We start from the raw sequence: 23,711 nt of genomic DNA on the forward strand, positions 1-23,711 counted from the left end.
GAGGAGAGGGAGGCGTCCTCAGCCTGCGAGCACCCTCTGGGTTCCACTTGCATTCCCCGCAGGATTGACAGTAACAGGACCAGAGAGATGCCTGAGCCCAGCCTCTGCCTCCAGGCTCTGCTCCCAGGCCGGGGTGGGGAGAGCGGGTGGGGGGCGAGGGAGTGCCGGGTCCTCATCCGCCAGCACCCAGACCCTTCTGGTAACATGCTATTAAGCAAAAACGCGGCGATTTTGAGAGTCCTAGAGGCCCCCTGTGAGGGTCTGGGGGAAAGGGGCGCCTCTTTAGCCCCCTCCCACCCCGCACAGATCCTGTGACTCCCCCTTGCAGTTGTGAGCAGCCCCGCAGTGCTGCAGGTCACAAAGTGGCACGTCAGCCTCATGGCCGTCGTAATAACCTGGCCCCGGGGTGGCGGAAGGGGGCGAGCAGGCAGTTGCGGCTGGTGCCCAGAGCCAGTCGCTGTCTTGCTTGGCGCGCTCCGTGGGTGCGTGGCGAGGTCGTGCGTGTCTAGGCTAGAGGCGCGGGCCGGCGGCCGCTGAGCACGCGCAGAGGCGGAGGTAGCGCCTGGAAGAGACTTTGGTGGACTTGCTGGGCCTGACTCCAGGCTTCCAGAGCGACCAGACGGATGGGGAGCCGCGCTCCCCGGGCGCCCGGGCCAGCGCCCTTATGGCTGCTGCTGCTGCTCCTGCAGCTGCAGGTGTTGAGCGTGGGGGGCAGACCCCATCACGTTCGGAGCGGGAGGGGCACGTGGCTCCAGAATACAGGGGATTTGGGAACCTGCCAGCCCTCCTTGGATCTCTATTTCGTCCTGGACAAGTAAGTTGCTGGGGGCGCCTGGTGCACTGGGGGTGGGGGTGGGGGGCGGGGAGGGTTGTTGGAGCAGGTCCAGGCTCCACAGGGAGGTTCTGCCTGGGTCCAGGGCCTGGGGAGCCCCTGTTTTGTGGGCGCTGCGGGAGGCCCAGGGGTCAGTCGCAAGAGAGGTGGCTCTGGGAATGCCTCGTTTCCCGAGGCAGAAGGATGCTCCAGGCTTTTGTGTCCAGATACTTTTCCTTTGGAGGTTTCTACTGAGAAATAGACTAAGATGCAAGGCAACCAAGACGTTCATTTGGCCTCAATGGCGATTCGGGGAGCAGAGATTCAGGGAGCACCCCAAGTAGTGTTGTGTTGTGGCATCTCCAAGCAAGAGATTTCAAAGAAAAAGACGAGCACAAAAGTTGACTGTGGTTGGAGGATGGTTGGGGTTATGTTAGGAGTTAGCTGAGTCCTTTCATTGGGCTTTGCTTTTTGGTGTGGGGATGCCCCTGAGATTTTGAGGAGCCTGTGCCTGAGGCTTTGCAGACTCGAGTGGTTTGTGACACCTGAGACCTGCCTAAGAGTCACCTCCCGCGTGGCCTCCTGACTCCATTTGAAATCTCTTGGCTGTCAAACTGTTTTCTTTTAGTTCTTTATAAGGAAGGGAACATAAGCCACCACAATGTTTCTGAAGCTTCTGTCCCTTCTTTTAAGTGGCCTTCAAGTGGGCTGATCTTTAGTCTATAAGACTTCTGGCTCTACAGGGTCCCAAAGAAGCAGGTTCGTGGCTTTCTTTGGGTATTTTAAGTGTCGCTGGTGCTTGGAAAATCCTTTGCTTTGCTTCTTCTGGTGGCTTTGCTTCCTTCTTCACAGTCACTTTCAGGAGCAGCTGGCGGGTCTGCTTGTGGCCTTGGCCCCTGGGCAGTGGCTCACGTGCCTCCTGGCCCCTGTGAGGTTGTCCTTCCAAAGAAGGAAAGGGAGGTGCAGGGTCAGCCTTGGAGAGATTGTCTTGCTTCTACCTTCAGCTCCTCCTGTTGGGTTGACAGTGAACTTTGCATTCATTGATGAGTAATGGAAGTGCAACCAATGGTAATTCTGCTGGAGCACTTTACGGTTTCACCGTGGTTGTCTTCTTTCATCCTCCAAACAGCCCTGGAATGGACAGGAGCAAAGGGGGGTGTCCATCCAAGTCTGGGTGGGAGGGGTGAGGCCCTAGGGGTGAGTGAGAGACCCAGGGTCAAGTGATGGAGGCAGATCTTGGAAGAGAGTCCCTTCCTCTGCCTAGTGGGGGGACTTCTGACACACCCTGGACAGGTCTCGCCTGGTTGACGCCCCCTTGGAGAGTGGATCAGGGTTGGAGGATGGCTGGATCTGGAGGGGATGACAGCCTCTCTAGTTTAGTCTTTCCAGAAAGGGTAGTGAGTCCAGAGGGCCCCCCGCTGCTGGGCAGCCATCCTACTGCTCTCCCAGGCTCTGCTGTTTGGCCCAGCGGGGGCACAGCCCAGCCAGGGTTGGAGGAGGAGCTCTGGCACCAGGGGTGTGTGAAATCACATTAACTGAGCACTTACTACATGATAAGCAACGTACTAGACACTTTAGTCCCTGACAACTGAGGGAGTGTGTTCGATTCCCCTCTTTTAGGATGAGGCGACTAAGGCTTGGAGGGGCTAAGTGGGTTGGTCAAGGCCACATAAACCTAGTTTGGCTTTATATTTCCTTACTGGCTAATGATGTAGGGGCTCTTTTCATATGCTTATTTTTCATTTGTGCATCTTCTTTGGTATGTTCAAGCTTTTGCCTTTTGTTTGACTGAGTTTTTTATGCTTCTGTTGTTGCATTGCAAAAATTTCTGTATATTTTAGACATTAAACCCTTATTAGTCTATGATTTGCCACTATTCTCCCATTTTGTAAAATATTTTCAGTTTTTTTAATACTGCCTTAATGAATTAAAGTTTTAATTGTTCATGAAATGGAACTTACATATTGTTTCTTTTGTTGTTCATACTCTGGCATCATATCTATGACTCCATAGCCAAATAGTATATCATAAAGATTGCTTTCTTCAAAGAGCTTTGCATTTTTAGCCATTATAATTAGGACCTTCATCCAATTTGAGTCAATTTTTGTACATGATATGAGGTAGGAGTCTAGCCTCATTCCTTTGCAAGGGGATATCCAGGTTTTAATGGTGTCATTTGTTAGAATCTAATCTTTCACATATGTGTGTTACTGACATTTTTGTACAAAATCAATTGTCCATATATGTTTGGGCTTATTTCTGTACTTTCAATTCTATTCCAATGGTCCAACTATGCATTATCTTTAGGCCACTTCCACACTGTTTTGATTACTGTAACTTTGTAGTGTATTTTGAAATTGGAAAATGGTACTCTTTCAACCTAATTCTTCTCTTTCAAAATTGTTTTGCTATCTGAGGCTCCTTGCGGTTCTATGTGAATTTGAGGATCAGCTTTTCCATTTCTGCAAAAATGGCTGCTGTAATTTGACAGTGATTGTGTTGGATCCATAGATCATATTGGGCAGAATTGACATTTTGGCAATATTAACTCTTTCAATCCATGGACATGGGCTTTGTCATGCCATACATTTATGCCTTCTTTGATATCTTTCAATGGTCTTTTGTAATTTTCACTATAAAAGTTTTTTACATCCTTGCTTAAATTTATTCCTAGATATATCATTCATTTATATGCTGTCATAACTGGAATTGTTTTCCTATTTTTGTGTTTAGATTGTGCATTGTTAGTATATAGAAGCATAACTGATTTTTAATGTGTTAAACTTGTACCCAGTTGCTTTGCTGAATTTGTTAATTCTAGTAGTTTTCTCATGGATTCCCTTGGCTTTTCTATTTAAAAGACAACATCATTTGCAAAATAGATCTACTTCTTGATTCCAATTTGGATACAGTTTATTTCTTCTTCCTTCTTAATTGTTCTGGCTAGAACTTCTAGTACAATATTGAATATTGAATAGCATGATTAAAATGGGCATCCTTATCTTGTTTCTGATCTTAAGGGGAAAGTTTTCAGTTTTCATCATTGAGCAAGATGTTAGATGTGAGTTTTTCTTTTTTCTTTTTTGTCTTTATTTTCTTTAATGTTAAATTAACAAAATATGGGGCCCCATATACCCCCCACCCCCTCACCCCACTCCTCCCCCCATAACAACAACCTCCTCCATCATCATGAGACATTCATTGCACTTGGTGAATACATCTCTGAACACCACTGCACCTCATGGTCAATGGTCCACACCATAGCCCACACTCTCCCACAGTCCACCCAGTGGGCCATGGGAGGACAATGTCCGATAACTGTCCTTGCAGCACCACCCAGGACAACTCCAAGTACCAAAAACGCCCCCACATCACCTCTCTTTCTCCCATGCTCTACCCCCAGCAGCCACCATGGCCACTTTCTCCACACCAATGCCACATTTTCTTCAATTACTAATCACAATAGTTCATGAATAGAATATCAGTAATTCCACTCTAATCCATACTCTATCCCTCCATCCTGTGGACCTTAGAATGGTTGTTTCCACTCCACATCTATATCTAGAGGGGGCTTAGATTCCACATGCATGCTGGATGCAATCCTCCTGCTTTCAGTTGTAGGCACTCTTGGCTCCCTGGTGTGGTGGTTGACCTTCTTCACCTCCTTGTTGGCTGAGTGGGGTAAGTCCAATAAACCAGAGTGTAGGAGTTGCAAGTCTGTTGAGGCTCAGGGCCTGGCTATCACATGGTCAGTCCAGAGATTCAGGTCCCCTGAATCCCCAGCACCAACTACATTTCCGGTAAAAGTAAGAGGAGAGACTTGTGGACAAAGATCACATCTGAGTCCAGCTCCATCACATGGAAACATAAACTCCAAAGTAGGGCCAACTGACATGGCACTGAACTCCATCTGCCATGACCATAGAACCTGTGGGTGTCTGTAGCCCTCAGAAGAACCAGTACCTGGGATTGTATCTACTTTATCTGTCTCTGGGACTCTGCTCAGGTGTGCATAAGGGCAACCCCTCTGATAACCTCCTGGCTCTTTTTGGAGACCCATAGCCATATAAACTCATTTGTCCTTTCCATTTCTCCCTTTTATTCAGGTCAAAAAGCATTTTTAACTCCTGGTACTATATGTAGACTGAGATATTCTGCTGGTCTGAGTTGACCCTTTTATTTAAGGTCATTTTTTAGTAATTGACCTTTATCATAAAGAAAAATTTCCCTTCTAATCCTAGAATTCTAAGTGTTTTTATCAAGATAGGATGCTGGTTTTTTTTCCAAGTGTGTTTTCTGCATCCATTTAGATGATCATGTGTTTTTGTTTCCTTCATTCTATTCGTGGATTGATTTTCATATATTGAACCAGTCTTGAACCAAGTGGTATATATACACCACTTGGTCATGGGTACAATCTTTTGTCACATGCTGTTGGATTCAGTTTGCTAGCATTTTGTTTAGGTTTTTGGCATCAGTATTCACAAGGGAACTTGCTCTGTAAATTTCTTCCCTTATCAGCCTTTGGTATCCAGGTAATGCTGGCCTTATAGAATGAATTATAAAGTGTTCCTTCTTCTTGAATGCTTTGGAAGGATCAGAGAAGGATTGGTGTTATTTTGTACTTGAAATATTGGTAGAATTAACTATTGAAACCATCTATTCCTGGACTTTTGGTGGATGGTTCTGTTTATTCAGTGTCTTTATTTGTTATAGATTTGTAGAGATTTTCTCTTTCTTCTTGAGTCAGTTTAGGTAGTTGATGTGTTTTTAAGACTTTTTCTAATTGACCATGGCCCTCTAATTTGTTGATATAAAATGTTTAGAGTATTCTTTTCTAATTCTTTTTATTTCTATAAAGTCAGTAAAGACAGCACTATTTTATTTTGATTTTAGTTATTTGTATATTTTTTCTTTGACACTGTAGCTAAAATACAGTCCATTTTGTCAAATTATCATAAACCCAAGTTTATTTGTGTTGATTGCCTCAAATGGTTTTCCATTCTCCATTTCATTAATCTCTGGTCTAATATAGAAATTATTTCCTTCCTTCTGCTAACACTGAATTTATTTTGCTCTCACCGGTTCATCAGGATGTGAAGTTAAGTTATTGATTTGAGATTTTTCTCTTCTTTTTCATATAGGAATTCATAGCTATAAATTTTCTTTTCAGCACTGCATTCATTCTATCCCATGAATTTTGGTATGTTGGCTTTAAAAATTCTTTCTAAGTATTTTATTTATTTTTTCTTCCTTTTTAATTTTTAAAAAATGTTACATTAAAGGAATATGAGGTCCCCATATATCCCCTACCCCCCTCACCCCACTCCTCCCACATCAACAATCTCTTTCATCATCGTGGCACATTCATTGCATTTGGTGAATACATTTTGGAGCACTGCTGCACCTCATGGATAATGGTTTACACTGTAGTTTACACTCTCCCCCAGTCCACCCCGTGGGCCATGGCAGGACATACAATGTACAGCATCTGTCCCTGCAGTTCCACCCAGGACAACTCCAAGTCCTGAAAATGCCCCCGCATCAGATCTCTTCTTAATTTCCTCTGTGGTTTCTTCTTCAACCCACTGGTTTTGAAGAGTTTGTAGTTTAATTTCCACATATTTATAATTTTTCCAGTGATCCTTCTGTTATTGATTTCTAGCTTCATTCCATTGTGCTCCAAGAAGTTACTTTGCATGATTTCCATTTTTTAAAATTTACAAGTCTTATGCCCTAACATATGGTCTTCCTATGGAATGATCCATGTGCACTTGAAGGATGTATGTGTTCTGTGTCGTTGGGTAAATTGCCCTATATATGTCTCTTAATTCTAGGTGGTTTATGGTGCTATTTCAATTTTCTATTTCTATGCTGATTTTCTTTCTCAATGTTTCATCTACTATGGAAAATTGTGTGTTGAAACTATTATTATAGAACTGTCTATTTCTCCTTTGAGCTCTTTCTACTTTTTCTTCATGTATTTGGGGCCCTGTTGTTATGTGCATATATGTTTTATAATTGTTATATCTTCTTTTTTAGTTGACTCTTTTATCAATATATAATAACCATCTTTGTTTCTTGTAAGAGTGTTTGCTTACCATATATTTTTTCTGATATGAAAGATATCAGATATCCATCTTAGCTCTCTTTGGGTTATAATTTGCTTGGGGCATTCTTTTTCATTTTTTCACTTTCAACCTATTTGTGTCTTTGGAATGAAAATGAGTCTCTTTTAAGTGCATATAGTTGGATCATGCTTCTTTATTCTTTCTTCCAATCTCTACCTTTTTATTTGAGTGTTTAATTCATTTACAGTAATGTATTTATTTAAAAGGCAAGACTTCTAACATTTTGCTACTTGCTTTTTGTATGTCTCATACATTTTTTATCCCTCCTTTGCTCCATTATTATCTACCTTTTTTGCTAAGGTGATCCTTTATCATGACCCATTTTGAATCACTTCTCATTTCCATTTGTGTAGATATTTTGGACATTTTTGTAATGAACTTCCTCAGTTTGTGTTTATTTGGAAATATTACAGTTTCTCCCTCATATTTGAGGAGCACTTTTATAGATATATTATTTTCCTTTGACAGTCATTTATTTCTTTCAACTCTTTAAATATTTCATGCCATTGCCTTCTGTCTTCCATATATTTGACTTAACAACCAAATGTTAATCTTACTAAGCATCCCTTTTACAAGATATATCACTTCTTTCCTGCTGTTTTCAAGATTCTCTTTTTATCTCTGGGCTTTGCCATTTCCACTAAAATGTGTCTTAATGTAGATCTCTTTGAATTTATCTTGCATAAATTCATAAATTGATTGAGCTTTTTGAATTAGTTTATTTCTATCTTTCATCATATTTGTGACATTTTTGGCAATTATCTGTTTTAGCATTCTTTCTTCCCCTTCTCTTCTACCTCTGGGATTCCTATGACATATGAATTGGAACACTTTATTTGCTCCTACCATTTCCTTATACTCTCTTCACTTTTTCATTCTTTTTTCTTTCTGCTTCTCAACTTGCATAATTTCAATGGTCTTATCTTCTGGTTTGCTGATCCTTTCTTCTTGTTTCAGTCTGTTCATGCTATTGAATTTTCCTCATGTTAGAATAATTTTAGTTCAAGAATTTCTATTTGATTCCTCTTTATAATTTCTGTCTCATGATTGAAATAATAATTTTGTTAATAAATTGTTTTCCTGGTTTCCTTTAGTTCATTTGTCCTGTTAAGAGAGTTGATCTATGATCTTTGATTAGTAATCCAAGTGACTGGGCTTCCTCTGTTAAAAGATTCTTTTGAATTCATTTTTCCTGCAATTGAATCATACTTTCCTCTCTCCTTGCATTTTTGTAATTTTTGGTTGAGAATTGGACATTTTGAGTTTTGAGTATTGTGGTCACTCTGCAGGCTAGCTATTGCCTTCCTCAGTTTGCCAGATCAAGTAAAAGACAAAAAAGTGAGGGGGTAGAATAATAAGGAAAAAAACATACCCCCACCCCTTCAAAAAATGTCTGCCACCCCTTAATTCTCTAAGTAGATGCCAATGGAAAGCTGGAAGCTATTGTTGCCAGGAAAGCCAAAATCAAGGGTTGTGTCTCTGCAGGTCCTTCATGACCCATCCACCAGAAAATACACACAAAAAGAGAAATGAAACTGTGTTAGTCAGGGTTCTCTAGAGAAACAAAACCAATAATAGATATCGGTCAATAGTATGCGATTTTATAAGAATCTCTTACATCACCGTGGGGTTGCACACCTCCAGGTTCCACAGGCAGGCTGCAAAGCATGGCTCTGATGAACGTCCAATGGAGGTCCTTGATGAGTTTCTGAGAGATGTTGGCTGTCCAAAGACGAGCTGGGAAATTCTCTCTGAGTGCTGAATCACTTCCCCTTTTAAGGCATTCAACTGATTGGATAAAGCGTCACTCATTGCTGACAGAAATCTCCCTGACTGATGTAGATGTAATCAGCTATCTATGCAGTAAAGTCAGTGGTGACTAAAGTCCATAAATGCCCTTCTACTACAGTTAGCTCAGTGCTTGCTTGACCAAACAACTGGGTACGATTACCTGGCTGAGTTGACACATTAGCCTAACCATCATAGATACCTACCAAATATAAAGATGCTTGGATCTTTACCTCCAGCAGATGCTGTTTGAGGCCAGAACGCCCTACTGATGAGTGGGCCCAGACTAAACTTAGCATGTGTGCTGGTGTCTCAGGATTTCCCAAACTGACCTTGACCTCCAGCCAGACTTTTGGAGGCTGATGTTTCCTCTGCCCACAGTGACTACAGCCAGCTACTCTTAGAATCTATGACATGTTTCCACAGCTGTGCCACCTCCACTGCCAGCACTGCAGTACCTCATGGTTTCTAGTCTTCATTACAAAACTGAATTCTTGGCAGTCTTTCCTTTCATCCTGAACTCCCCATGGTTGTTCTGAATGTCTGATCTGGTTTTGGGGTTACCCCCTAGTTAATTACACTCTCTTTTTCTAGCTCATTTTTTTTTAAGTGGAGGGAAGATTCTTTAATACTTCCTATTTTACCATTTTGCTCCTAATAGCTCTCATTTGGCTTCTTAAAAGAGGGGAGGAAGCACAGGTACCTCTAGGTATCCTTGGAGAGCAGGGGAGGGGGTGAGCAACTCAAGTTGCCTATGGTCCAGATCAGACCCTAGGATTAATGATGCTCTACATGGTCCTTTCCTCACACTCAGTCTATTTATTTGCTAGTCCACGATGCTACTGGATTATGAAAATGGAGTGTATGCTGAGCTTGCCAAAGAAATCGCCCTTGTATACACATTGCATATCCTCAAGCTGGCATGTGGCCAGAGGTGGGTGTGGAAGTCTTATCAGGACCACAGTGGACTTCTTAACCCCAGGGAACTAATGTGCCCTATTTCCTGAGCCCGGCGCGTATTCATGTGGGAGTTGGAGAAGATGATGGTGAGGATATAGGTTGGTGGAGAATATGGTAACTGGCCACATTCCAAACCCATATTGAAACCAGAGGCCATGAAATTTTTGACAGTTTGAGTGAGGAAGGTGAGTTGTGGCCTGGACTTGGGTAAGTGTAAGGAGGAAGTTAACGCCCCTGACTGATTGTCTGACAACACTGTGGGTAAATGGCATTTCCCTTATTTTTTAGAGAATGAGAGGAGGAGGCTCATGGACTGAAAGTGGTCTGTTGACACTTCTAGAAGGAAGACATGGAGACAGAATAGAAACTCTGGAGTGTGCAACTCCAGGACCCAGTCCTAAACCAATGGCTGAGGTCCCTGGGAGCTGCTGATGTGGTCTTGGAGGCAAAAATAATCTTTTAGGGAAGTGGCTGTGGCTCAGTCAGTTGGGCTCCCATTTACCATATGGTGGTAGGCTTGTGAAGACAGGCTCGCCTGCATGCCGTGGAGAGCCAACCCAGCAAGGGGATGCAACTAAAAGGGAGACAAGTAAAATCTTAGAGGAGTGTGCAGCAAATGGACACAGAGAGCAGACAACACAAGCAAACCACAAAGGGGGGGGCAATAAATAAAAATAAATATACAGACACACAGAAGAAAGCACAGTGAATGAACACAGAGAGCAGACAACAAGCAAGCTGCAAGGAGTGGGAGGAATTTTAAAAAAAATCTGTTAGCCATGTGGAGGCTCTCTGGTTATCATTGCCATTCAGGGACACCCAGAATTTGGGGACCAGGTGTTTACACTGGATGGACTTGGAAAATGTGGGTAAGCCCCTACTGTGTGCCCACTTCCTTGACCAGGGCACCTCTGACTTCTAGGGAAGAGACTCCATACTGAGGGTGAATCCTGTGCAGAGGTCCAGAGAAAGCAGATGTCAGGTGGTCTAGGCAGGCCTGGAGCTCAAGGAAGTGGGGGGAGAAAGGAAGAGGGAGAGGAGAGGACAGGCCAGATGGTGGGGACCTGGGGCCATGAATAAGGTTTGCTCTTCATCTCAAGGGCATTTGGGGGTCACTGAAAGGAGGCCTTCATCAGAGGTGTGATGGGTCAGACTTGTGTTTTCAAAAGAGCCTTTGCGGGAAACGGACTTTGGCTCAGTGGTTAGGGTGTCCGTCTACCATATGGGAGGTCCGCGGTTCAAACCCCAGGCCTCCTTGACCCGTGTGGAGCTGGCCATGTGCAGTGCTGATGTGCACAGGGAGTGCCGTGCCACACAAGGGTGTCCCCCGCATGGGGAAACCCCACGCGCAAGGAGTGCGCCCGTGAGGAAAGCCGACCAGCGTGAAAAGAAAGTGCAGCCTGCCCAGGAATGGCGCTGCCCACACTTCCCATGCAGCTGACGACAACAGAAGCAGACAAAGAAACAAGACGCAGCAAACAGACACCAAGAACAGACAACCAGGGGAGGGGGGGAAATTAAATAAATAAATAAATCTTTTAAAAAAAAAAAAAAAGAGCCTTTGGCATCTGTGGAGAGAATGGATATGAAGGAGGAAGGACGGAATCAAGGACCGAAGTGCAAAGGAGAAGAGTTAGCCCAGACTTCTGCTTCCATGGCTCTGCCTCTGCAGTCATTTTTTCTTGATTTTGTCCCATCTCTGACCCTCTGTGCCAAGGCTGGCAGTGCCTGTACTCAAAAAGTTCTCAAAATTCTTGTCAGTTTTGCATGCAGTTCAAGAGTGCCCATGCTACCAGACAAAGGGATTTCCCACAGATCCTTCCTGGATAAATGCATTTTCAAGCCTGACTTCCTCTGAGGGGGCTGGTTGGATCCATGAGTCATACACCTAATCTTTGCAAATTTCAGTTCAACCAAAGCCTCCTGTGGGATCGTGTTCTTGGGAGCTGCCTTTCTCATATCTCGGGGAGGGCCCTAATAGAGCTGTTTCCATGCCTAATCAGAATATGTTGTCTTGATCTGCTGAGAACTTTCCAAAGCATCAATAGCTCGTTCCTTTTAGACCTGTTTTCCCTCCCTCAATTTGCTAAAAATAGCAAGGAGATACCAGGCAGCATTTTCCACACTTACCTTGGAAATTTCCTAGCTAAACATCCAAGAGCTCACTTACAAGTGTTGTCTTCCATCCAGCTTAGGTACACAATTTCACCAAGTTCATTGCTACATAATAAGGATTGCCTTTCTTCCAGTTTCCAAGAACACATTCATCATTTCCTCCTAAGGCCTCACCAGAAGCACTTTTGATGTCCATATTTCTATGAACATGATGTTCATTGCAATACAAGTGTTCTCTAAGTTGATAGAAACTTTCTATACACCTTTCAATTATTTCTGAACCCTCACCAGAAACACTTGCTTGCCAATTTCTTTTTTTATTAGAAAAGTTGTAGACTTACAGAAAAATCATGCAAGAAAAAGAATTCAAATATACCACCCTATTATTAATACCTTACATTAGTGTTTTACATTTGTTACAATTCATGAAAGGACATTTTTATAATTGTATTATTAACTGTAGTCCATAGTTTACAATGGTTCTCTGCCTGAGTTGTACAATCCTAAGTTTTCTTTAAAAATTTTAATCTAGTAACACATATACAACCTGACATTTCCCCTTTAACCACATTCACAATGTAATTCAGGGCTATGAATCAGTGTTGCTAATTACATTCACAATGCAGTGCAACCATCACCACCCTTCATTACCAAAACTTTAGGCTCAAACCAAATAGATACTGTATACAATTTACTTTTAATATACACTTTTCTTTTTTTTGTTTAATTCTTTTTTTTCCAAATTCTACTCAATGTATTCATTTTTTAAAAAGATATTACATTAAAAAATATGAGGTCCCCATTTGCCCCCACCGCCCCCACCCCACCACTCGACCCCCAATAACACTCTCCCCCATAATCATGTCACATCCATTGCATCTGGTGAGTACATCTCCGGGCATCGCAGCACCCCACGTCCCATGTTCCACACCATAGCCCACACTTTCCCTCGTTCCATCCAGTCGGCCATGGGAGGACATACAACATCCGGCAATTGTCCCTGGGGCACCACCCAGGACAACTCCAAGTCCCAAGAATGCATCCACATCTCTTCTCTTCCTCCCCTTCCTCACACCCAGCAGCCACCATGACCACTTTTTCCACATCAATGCCACATTTTCTCGATTATTAACCACAATAGTTCATGAATAGACTATCATTAAGTCCACTCTGATCCTTACTGTATTCCTCCTTCCTGTGGACCTTGGCATGGTTGTGTCCATTCCACATCTATGTCAGTTGTAGGTACTCTAGGCTCCGTGGTGTGGTGGTTGACATTCTTCAACTCCATGTTAGCTGAGTGGAGTAAGTCCAATAAATCAGAGTGTAGGAGCTGACGTCTGTTGAGGTCTGTGCCTGGCTATCATGTTGTCAATCCAGAGATTCAAATCCCCTAGATATATCTTAAACCCCAGTACCAACTACAATTCCAGTAAAGTAGCATGAAAGTCTTGTGAAAAGAGATCCCATCTGAGTCCAGCTCCATCACGCAGAAACACCAGCTCCAAAGAAGGGTCAACTGGCATGGCAGTGAAACCCATCTGCCATGACCATAGAACCTGTGGGTCTCTTTAGCCCTCAAAAGGACCAATACCTGGGGTTGTACCTACTTTATCTGTCTTTGAGGCTCTGCTCAGGTGTGCATAAGGGCAATCCTTCTGACAAGCTCCAGACTCTTTTTTAGAGACTCATAGCCATATAAACTCACTTGTCCTTTCCATTTCCCCCTTAATTTAGGTGAAACAGCATTTTAAACTCCTGTTATTATATGTAGACAGGGATATTCTGCTGGTCCACATTGAACCTTCAATTCAAGGTCATTTTCTAGTTGTATCATCAACTGGTACTTGGTAGTGATCCCTTGGTGCCAGGGAGGCTCATCCCCAGGTGTCATGTCCCATGCTGGGGGGAATGCATTGCATTTACATGCTGAGTTTGGCTTCAAGACTGGCCACATTTGAGTAACATGAAGGCTGTCAGGAGGAAACTCCTAGGCACAGTGCTGCTCTAGGCCTTGTTCTTATTTCAGGCATATAGGCTCACAAGCATAGTCATTAGTATCAGGGGCTCACTGTTGGACCCTCATTCCTTCCTGGTCTTTACTGTTGCACATGGGGGAGTGCTGCTGCTCCCCTAGGGACCATGAAAGAGCCCCCCCCCCAGCCAGTAACCCAGTATCCCCCAGGTGTTGTTTTTATTGTTTCTACTATGAGTATATCCAAACATTACCATGCACCCTGGACATATGCCATGTATAACTCCCTGTCAGCCATATATCGCCTGTCAATAACATCCCATACCAGTATTCCTTCGCTGCCATTGTTGAACCACTCTGTGATCCAAAACTTCCTGAAAAGTGAAGCCCAATATAATGTCAGGTTCCCTTAATAGTAAAATGGAATATAGCGATGAGTTTAAAGGTTAGATATAGAATACGTATTGATTTGGAAAAATTCTACATCCTATCTTTTTCTTTTCTTTTTTCCTAATTATTGAGCTTCTCTTCACAAGAGCCTTAGATCACAGTAATTCATATATACAATATACAGTACTCCCACACATCCACCATAAAACCTTTTCCCTTCCACAGTGATAATCTTATAACATTCATATCATATTTACTTAAACTGATGTACAGACTCTGAGACAATAGCTTTCAAACAAGGTGACATCTGTGCTTACATTGTGGTCCATGCTTTAGGATATACAGTTTTCTAAATTTTTAGTTATCCTATGTTTTACATTATGGTTTATATTATTAGTCTGTCGTCCCCTATACATTTTTGGTGTAATATTACATGTTTTATATCCATCCCTGTGTACTCTCATGAAACTCCTCTCTTACCCTCACATTTACCTTGGTTCCATCCATTCAACATCGATTTTCCCCTCCCCTTGGGGCCCACAGCGACAGCCAATCTCCATTTCCCAAGGAGCCACATCCAGAGATACTTGCAACAGTGTTCAGGGCCTGACTTTCTCAACTGCCCTAATGCCCTGGGAGCCACCCTTTCTCTCGAGAGATACAGTTCCCTCTATTTGATGGCATTGGTTCTCCTCAGGATGTGGGTCCACCCCCACTCTAACTACTTGGGTCTCTACCCAATGGTACAACCCACCCTGGCAAAATGAGCATTCAGACATTCCCCAGGAGTCCGTCCTGTGTCAGACCATCCCCTCCGAGCATCCTAAACAGGTAACCCTCCTAATTATATTTTGATATGGTTTTCTAAGCATTTTACTCTCAACCAACACCTGACACTCTCCTATGTTCATATGTTGACCCTCCCTTCCCCCAATTTTTTGGGCAATATTACCCATCTGCCCATCCCCAGCCCCCATCAAACCTGCAAAGCCCCACCCAAAGGCAACCCCTTGCCCCCATTTTATCTCTTCTTTGTGCTCATACTTACTGCCAGCTCATCATAGATTCCACCCCTGCAGACGTCGGCTCACATCCTTCCTCCACCCCCCGATTTCTTGTAAGCCTATCTTCCAGTCTCTAGCTCTCTGAGGCAGGTTGCTTATTTCATATCATTGAGGTCATGTAGTATTTGTCCTTCAATGCCTGGGTTGCTTCACTCAACATAAGGTTCTCAAGATTCATCCATGTTATCACATGTGTTTGTAGTGTATTTGTTCTTACAGCCAAGTAGTATTCCATTGTGTGTATATACCACATTTTATTGATCCACTCATCTGTTGATGGGCATTTGGGTTGATTCCAACTTTTGGCGATAGTGAACAATGCTGCTATGAACATTGGTGTGTATATATTGGTTTGTGTCCTTGTTTTCAGTTCTGCTGGGTATATACCCAGCAGTGGTATTGCTGGGTCCTATGGCAAATCTATGGTTAGTTTTTTGAGAAACCACCAGACTGTCCTCCAGAATGGTTGTATCCTTCTGCATTCCCACCAGCAGTGGATGAGTGTTCCCATTTCTTCACATCCTCTCCAGCATTTGTATTCTTCTGTTTTTTTTTTCATAGCTGCCAATCTTATGGGAGTAAGATGGTATCTCATTGTAGTTTTGATTTGCATTTCCCTGATAGCTAGAGATTTGGAACATTTTTTCATGTGCTTTTTAGCCATTTGTATTTCTTCTTTGGAGAAGTGTCTGTTTAAATCTTTTTCCCATTTTTTAAATGGGTTGTTTAACTTTTTGTTTTCAAGATATATGATTTCTTTATATATGCAAGTTATAAGTCTCTTATCAGATATATGGTTGCCAAATATTTTCTCCCATTGTGTGGGTTCCCTTTTTACTTTCTTGACAAACTCCTTTGAGGTGCAGAAGGCTTTAATTTTGAGGAAGTCCCATTTATCTATTTGTTCTTTTGCTGCTCGTGCTTTTGGTGTGATATTCATGAAGCCATTTCCTATTACAAGGTCCTGTAGGTGTTTCCCTACACTGCTTTCCAAGGTCTTTATGGTCTTGGCTCTTATATTTAGGTCTTTGATCCATCTTGAGTTGATCTTTGTATAAGATGTGAGATGGTAATCCTCTTTTATTCTTCTACATATGGCTATCCAGTTCTCCAGGCACAATTTGTTGAATAGGCCATTCTCTCCCAGTTGAGAGGGCTTGGTGGCTTTATCGAATATTATATGCCTATATATATGAGATTCTATATCTGAACTTTCAATTCGATTCCATTGGTCTGTGTGTCTCTCCTTATGCCAATACCATGCTGTTTTCACTACTGTAGCTTTGTAGTATGTTTTGACGTCAGGTAGTGTGATTCCTCCAATTTCATTTTTCTTTTTCAATATGTCTTTGGTTATTCGGGGCCTCTTTCCTTTCCAAATAAATTTCATAGTTAGTTTTTGTAGTTCCTTAAAGAAGGCTCTGTTGATTTTTATTGGGATTGCATTGAATGTGTAGATCAGTTTTGGTAGGATAGACATCTTAATAATATTTAGTCTTCCTATCTATGAACAAGGAATATTCTTCCATTTATTTAGGTCTTCTTTGATTTCCTTGAACAGTCTTGTATAGTTCTCAGTGTATAAGTTTTTTACATCTTTAGTTCAATTTATTCCTAAATATTTGATTTTTTTAATTTACTATTGTAAATGGCATTTGTTTCTTGATTTCCTCCTGAGCTTGCTCATTATTGGTGTAAGAAGTGCTACTGATTTTTGCACATTGATCTTATAACCTGCAACTTTACTAAATTCATTTATGAGTTCTAGAAGCTTTGTTGTAGATCTCTCAGGGTTTTCTATGTATAGGATCATGTCATCAGCAAATAATGAAATTTTGACTTCTTCCTTTCCAATTTGAATGCCTTTTATATCTGGTTCTTGCCTCAGTGCTCGAGCAAGTACTTCTAAGACAACATTAATTAGAAGAGGAGACAATGGGCATCCTTATCTTGTTCCTGAGTTTAGAGGGAAGAATTTTAGGATTTCTCCATTGTAAACAATGTTGGCTGTAGGTTTTTCATATATACTCTTTATCATGTGTGGTCACCCCTCGGGCTGAAGCGTGGTTTGCTGGCCTGGCGGGGGAGCAGCTGCGGCAGGCCAAGCCTCTGCCCCCATAATAGGGTGGTTGGTCGGACTCACTGCCACCCCTGAAGGGAGCTCAGCATGGGCGCAGAGTGCCCTCGGGTCTCCCCTTCTCGGCAGCCATGCTTCCGCGGCCGCCCCTCCTCCCGGATGGCACCACACGATACCTGTGGGGTGGCACCTTTCTTCTTCTTTCTCCCTGCGCAGGCGCAGGGTGGAAAATTCCAGTCTGCCCTTTTCCCCTCCCCCGACAGCAGCAACCGCCAGGCATGGGCGGAAAAATCCAGTCTGCCCTTTTCCCTTCCCCCGACAGCAGCAACAGCCAGGCGTGGGCGGGAAACTCAAGTCTGCCCTCCACCCCAGCAACAGCAGCCACCAATCCCTAAACCCTGCCCCTTCCCCCAGCAACAGCGATGGCCAATCCCTAACCACCACCCCTCCCCCGTCCAGTACCGCCCACTGACCTTTCGCCGGCAACCAATCAGAACAGGGCATGGCTTCGACCAATCAGCCTTCCCCAGCCCCTATAAAACTGTGGCCTCTCCCTCAATAAAGTGGACCTGCATGTTTACCTCGTCTCCGCGGTAGTTCTTCTGCCGTGCGCCCTCCAGTCCTGAGAGCCCCCGACAAGGGTCTGGCCTCCCTTGTCCCCAGTTCGTCGCCTGCTTCTCCGGGCGACCCCTTCGTCGCCGGCTTCGCCGGGCGACCCCGTCAGCCGAACCACGCAACCCCTGTGAGACCGCCCCCTTGTCTGCTGCCGGACCGACCCCTCGTCCCAAGCGGGACCGATCCCTCATCCCAAGCAGGACTGACCCCTCGTCCTGAGCTGGACCGACCCCTCGTCCGCAGCCAGACCCCACCTCTACCGACCGAGGAAGCCGCCACAGCTGGCGCCCAACGTGGGGCAGTGCAACCCCCCTCTACCGACCGAGCAAGCCGCCGCAATCATGTTCAAATAATTTCCTTGTATTCCAATCTTTTGGAGTGTTTTTATCAGGAAAGGGTGCTGTATTTTGTCAAATGCTTTTTCTGCATCTATAGATATAATCATGTGATTTTTTCCTTCAATCTCTTTATATGGTGTATTACATTGATTGATTTCCTTATGTTGAACCATCCTTGCTTACCTGGAATGAATCCCACTTGGTTGTGGTGTATAATTCATTTAATGTGTTGTCAAATATGATTAGCAAGTATTTTGTTAAGTATTTTTGTGTCTAGGTTCATTAGAGAAATTGGTCTGTAATTTTCCTTTCTTGTGGTGTCTTTGTTTGGCTTTGGTACTAGGGTAATGTTGGCATCATAGAAGGAGTTAGGCAATGTTCCTTCTGTTTCGATTTTTTGTAATAGTTTCAGCAGGATTGGTGTTAGTTCTTACCAAAATGTTTTGTAGAGTTCACCTGTGAAGCCGTCTGGCCCTGGGCTCTTCTTAGTTGGGAGGTTTTTAATGACTGATTCTATCTCTTTACTTGTGATTGGTTTGTTGAGATCATCAATTTCTTCTTTCATCAATATGGGCTGCTTATATGTTTCTAGGAATTTTTCCATTCCCTCTGAATTGTCATTTTTGTTGGAATATAGTTTTTCAAAGTATCCTCTTATGATAGTCTTTATTTCTGTGAGGCCAGTGGTGATATCTCCTTTCTCATTTCTTATTTTGTGTATTTGCATCTTCTCTCTTTTTTTCTTTGTTAGTCTCGCTAAAGGTTTGTCAATTTTGTTCATCTTCTCAGAAAACCAGCTCTTGGTCTTGTATATCTTTTCAAGTGCTTTATTTTCTATTTCACTTAGTTTTCCTCTTATCTTTGTTATTTCCTTCCTTCTTCTTTCTGTTGGATTATTTTGTTTTTGTTTTTTTTTTGTAATTCCTCCAAATGTGCAGTTAGTTCTTCAATTTTTACTCTTTCTTCTTTTTTGATATATGAATTTATGGCTATAAATTTCCCTCTCAGTACTGCTTTTGCTGCATCCCATAAATTTTGGTATGTTGTGTTACCATTATCATTTGTTTCAAGGTAGTCATTGATTTCTTTTGAGATTTCCTCTTTGACCCACTGTTTTTTTGAAGAGTGTGCTGTTTAATTTCCAAATCATGGTGTGAAATCTGGGCCTCTGACCCCTGCAAATTTCCAGCTTCACTCCACTGTGGTCAGAGATATTATTTTGTATGATTTTGATCTTTCTGAATTCATTAAGCCTTTCTTTGTGGCCTAGCATATGGTCTATCTTGGAGAAAGATCCGTGTGCGCTTAAAAAAATGTATATCCTGCTGTGTGTGGCTGTAATGATCTATATATGTCTATTAGATCCAGCTCCTCTAATATACTGTTAAAATATTTTGTTTCTTTAGTGATTCTCTTTTGAGATGTTCTGTCCAGAGTTGATAGTGGTGTATTAAAATCCCCCACTATAATTGTAGATGCATCTATTCTTTCACTTAGTTTTTCCAGCATTTGCCTCATCTATTTAGAGGCACCCTTGTTAGGAGTATAAATATTTATGATTGTTTGATCTTCTTGACAGATGGTCCCTTTCACTAAATGTAGTATCCTTCTTTGCCTCTCACAATTGTTTTGCATTCAAAGTCTATGTTGTCTGATATTAATATAGCTACTCCTGGCTTTTTTTGGGTTATTGTTTGCTTGTATAATTGTTTTCCAACCATTCACTTTCAGCCTCCATGAGTCTCTGGGTCTAAGATGTGTCTCTTGTAGACAGCATATAGATGGGTCATATTCCCTTATCCAATGTCTCAGTCTGAATCTTTTGATAGGTGAGTTTAATCCATTGACATTCAGTGTTATTACTTTCCAGGAATTATTTGTGTTAGCCATATTTTGATTGGACTTGTGTTTGTCATATTTTGTTTGCTTTTTCCCCCCCTTCTCTTTTTGTCTTTTTTGTTGCTCTTACACTCTCCTCTAACTCTGCCTGTCCTGTTTTTTCCTTTCTTCCTGCAGAACTCCCTTTAGAATTTCTTGAAGGGGAGGTTTCTTGTTGGCATACTCTTTCAGTTTCTGTTTATCTGTGAATATTTTGAACTCTCCATCATTTTTGAATGCTAGTTTAGCTGGTAGAGTGTTCTCGGTTGGAAATTTTTTTCCTTTAGTTCCTTGACTATATCATACCACTGCCTTCTTGCCTCCATGGTTTCATATGAGAAATCAGCACTTAATCTTATGGAGCTTCCCTTGTATGTGATGGTTTTCTTTTCTCTTGCTGCTTTTAGAATTTTCTCTTTATCTTGAGTGTTGGATAATTTGACAAGTATATGTCTTGGGGTGGGCCTGTTGGGGTTTATGACGATTGGGGTGCGCTGTGCTTCTTGGATATGTACATCTGTCTCTTTCAGTAGATTTGGGAAGTTTTTAGCCATTATTTCCTGCAATACTCCTTCTGACCCCTTTCCCTTCTCTTCTCCTTCTGGGATGCCTATAATACATATGTCTGAGCATTTTGTATTATCATTCAGGTCCCTAAGTCCTAGCTGGATTTTTTCTATCTTTTTATCAACCAATTCTACTATCTGTTTGATTTCTGATGTATTGTCTTCCACATCACTAATTCTTTTCTCTGCCTCTTCTAGTCTGCTGATATTTGCTGCAAGTTATTTTTTATTTCTTGAACTGTGGTGTTCATTCTCATCATATCTGTTATCTTTTTGCATATGTCTGCAATTTCCCCTCCAAGTGTTGTCTTCAAGTTGTTAACCTCTTCCTTTACTTCATTAAATTTGTCAGTGATAAATGTTCTGAGATCTTTAATTACTTGTGCGAAGTTCTGCTCCCCTTCCTGATTTTTAGTTTATTCACTGGATTCAGCCATGTTTTCCTGATTACTGTTTTGGTTTTTAGTTTTTGTTGCTGTCTGGTCATTTTATCTTGACAGGTTTAATCAGTTCCTTAGCTTCTTTGTCTAGTCTTGGGGATTAATTAGCTGTTGTTTTTGCATAAGTGTTATATCTTCTCTTTGTCACTTTGTTCTTCTTATTCTAACTTCTTATTGCTGGTTGAGTTCACTTTAAAGGAAAGTATTAGGGCCAGGGAAAGGCAATTATGTAAGCAAGGAAAAAGTGTAAAGTAGTATTGGTGATAAATGTTAACAGAGCAACAATATGAGATCTGGGAGGATGGATATTAGATTCATGTAAGTTGTGTAGAGTTATAGCAGGAGGTAGAGTACCTATAATGAGGTAGTTGACTGAATATGGGAGGAATATGGTATGAATTAACAAGCTAGTATTTTTGTGAAAGAGGGAAAGAGAAAAGAAAGGCAATAGTTTCAAGAGTGGATAACAGACAGAAAACAAAACAAAGATATTAGAAATTTAGTTAGACACTTTGTGGATCAAAGAAAGGGAGGTGGAATATAGGAGAGACAGTAGATGATGGAGGATATCAAGATGTAGGGGAAAGGTTGTAGTGTAGGTAGCCAAAATCAATTCACACAGAAATGAGGCAGTGGAGAATGAGGAAACCCAGCAAATGTGAGGTGTTCCCTGCAGCACCTACTGTATAATTAAGATAAAATAAAATAAGAAGTAAATGAGGGACAAGAGAGAGAGAAAAAAAAGAGAAGAAAGGAAGATAGAAAAAGGGGGTGGGTAAAGGGCAGGGAACAGGTAGGGAAAAGGAACAAAAGATATACACCAACCACAACAGCAACAACAACAACAAAAAAAAACCCTAAATAACTGAAAAAAAAAAGACTTTGGGGGATATGCTGTGAGAAAAGACTAGGGAATAATGCAATGTTAGCAATCAGGACATTAAAAAAATAAATAATAAAATAAAATAAATATAAACACAAAACAAAACAAAACAAAAAAGAAAAAACACAAATGTTGAGGGCTAGGACATTCAAGGACTTCAGATGGACCTCAGGGCATGATGGATTCAGGGATGGAAAGTCTGAGATATTGAAGACTCAAGAGATGTGAGTCTCTGGGGTGTGGGCCACCAGGGTTTAGGGGACTCAGACCTGGCAACTTCAAGTCCAGTTAACAGAGAGCCTGGGAGCACCGTAGTACAACACAGCCTTCAGGGATCCCCACAGCTGGGTGCCAGCCCTATGGGTGAGATCACATCCACAAACTGTATCCTGTGTGTCTGAACCCCACAATTCACTCACTCACTGGGGTCTATTCTGTGGATGTATCACCAATTTGACTTCAGGACCCCTCCCACCCTGTAAACCCCCAGAACGGCCTCCTGGGGGCACCTCTACACTGCAGCCAATTTAATGACACAGATCAATAGCCAGGCCCGGGGGTGGGGCTCCAGCTGGAAACGCTGATAACAGTCCAAAACTGAAATTCCCACGCTTCACAAAATATTCCCCTAATCAGCTTCCAGATGTCTCTCACCCTGCCAGACCCTGGTGATGTCTCTTTATTGCTATCAATTTAAGTCCACTGCAGATCGGCAGCCAGGCTTGGGGGGGCCGGGGCTCTAGGCGGAAGTGCTATTATTTGTGTCCGCAATCAAAAATTCCCCCGCTTCGCAATAAAACTCCCATTTGTCTCCCCAAATCAGTCTGCAAAGGCCTCCTGTCCTGTTAACCCCCTGATAGGCCGCTCAGGGCTTATGAATTTCCCAGTAATGCAAAGCCTCCAGAAAACGCGGCTTCTGGCGCCGGTGCCACGGGTCCACCCACCAATATACAGTTTTCTACCAATCTTCTCTTTAAAGTAATCTAGGTTTTTTTTTTTTTTAATCAAATGCTTCACATTCTTCCAACCCTCACCCATTATCCAATTCTAAAGCCACTTCCATATGTTCAGATAATTTTAAAAGCAGCACCCCACTCCCAGTACCAAAAACTGTCTTGGTTTGCTGACACTGTTGAGGCACACAACGAGTCAGCTTAGAACAGCCTTTTATTGGCTCATGGGTTTCGAAGTCCCACACTAAGGCCCGATCAAGGACATGCTCTTCCCATAGTCTCCAGTGTTCTGCTGATGGCATGCTGCAGTCCCTGAGGGTCCCTGACTGGCTTTCTGCTCTGGGGGCCTTGAGTCAGAGCCACACACTGACATTCCTCCTCAGTCTCCAGCCCCGCCTCCATCAGGCTGGATGGCAACACTGGAGGAACGCAGCCTGGTGCCTCGACCCTGGGAAGAAGGAAGGAATGTTCCTTCTCAGTTGCAGCTTTACCCTTCCAGTTTTCTACCAGAACGAGGCAGGACCACTCTCAATTCTTTTTGCAGAAAAGGAAAGGCTCAGGTTGAGTGAGGAAGCCCTCGCCTGGGTCTCTGCTGGGTTGGCTGTGCCTGTCCTCAGCTGTCAGCCAAGATCCCTGCAGCTGGGATAGCCTTTAACGTTCCAGGGCCCACACCAAAGCCCCCTGGTGGGGGGATAGCCCCACAGGCAAGGGAGGTGGGAAGGGACAT

General features: G+C 42.8%; 1 protein-coding gene across 1 annotated transcript in view; it reads left to right on the top strand.

Moving 5' to 3' along the window:
- The first annotated feature begins 769 nt into the window (after positions 1-769).
- Positions 770-23,711, top strand: part of LOC139439101 (anthrax toxin receptor-like) — a 49,300-nt gene continuing 26,358 nt past the window's right edge. The window contains exon 1 of the mRNA XM_071215582.1: positions 770-814. The gene's annotated coding sequence lies outside the window, so the exon portion shown is untranslated. The remainder of the gene's footprint in view (positions 815-23,711) is intronic.

The sequence above is a fragment of the Dasypus novemcinctus genome, chromosome 6 (assembly GCF_030445035.2).
Source record: "Dasypus novemcinctus isolate mDasNov1 chromosome 6, mDasNov1.1.hap2, whole genome shotgun sequence".
Lineage (NCBI taxonomy): Eukaryota > Metazoa > Chordata > Mammalia > Cingulata > Dasypodidae > Dasypus > Dasypus novemcinctus.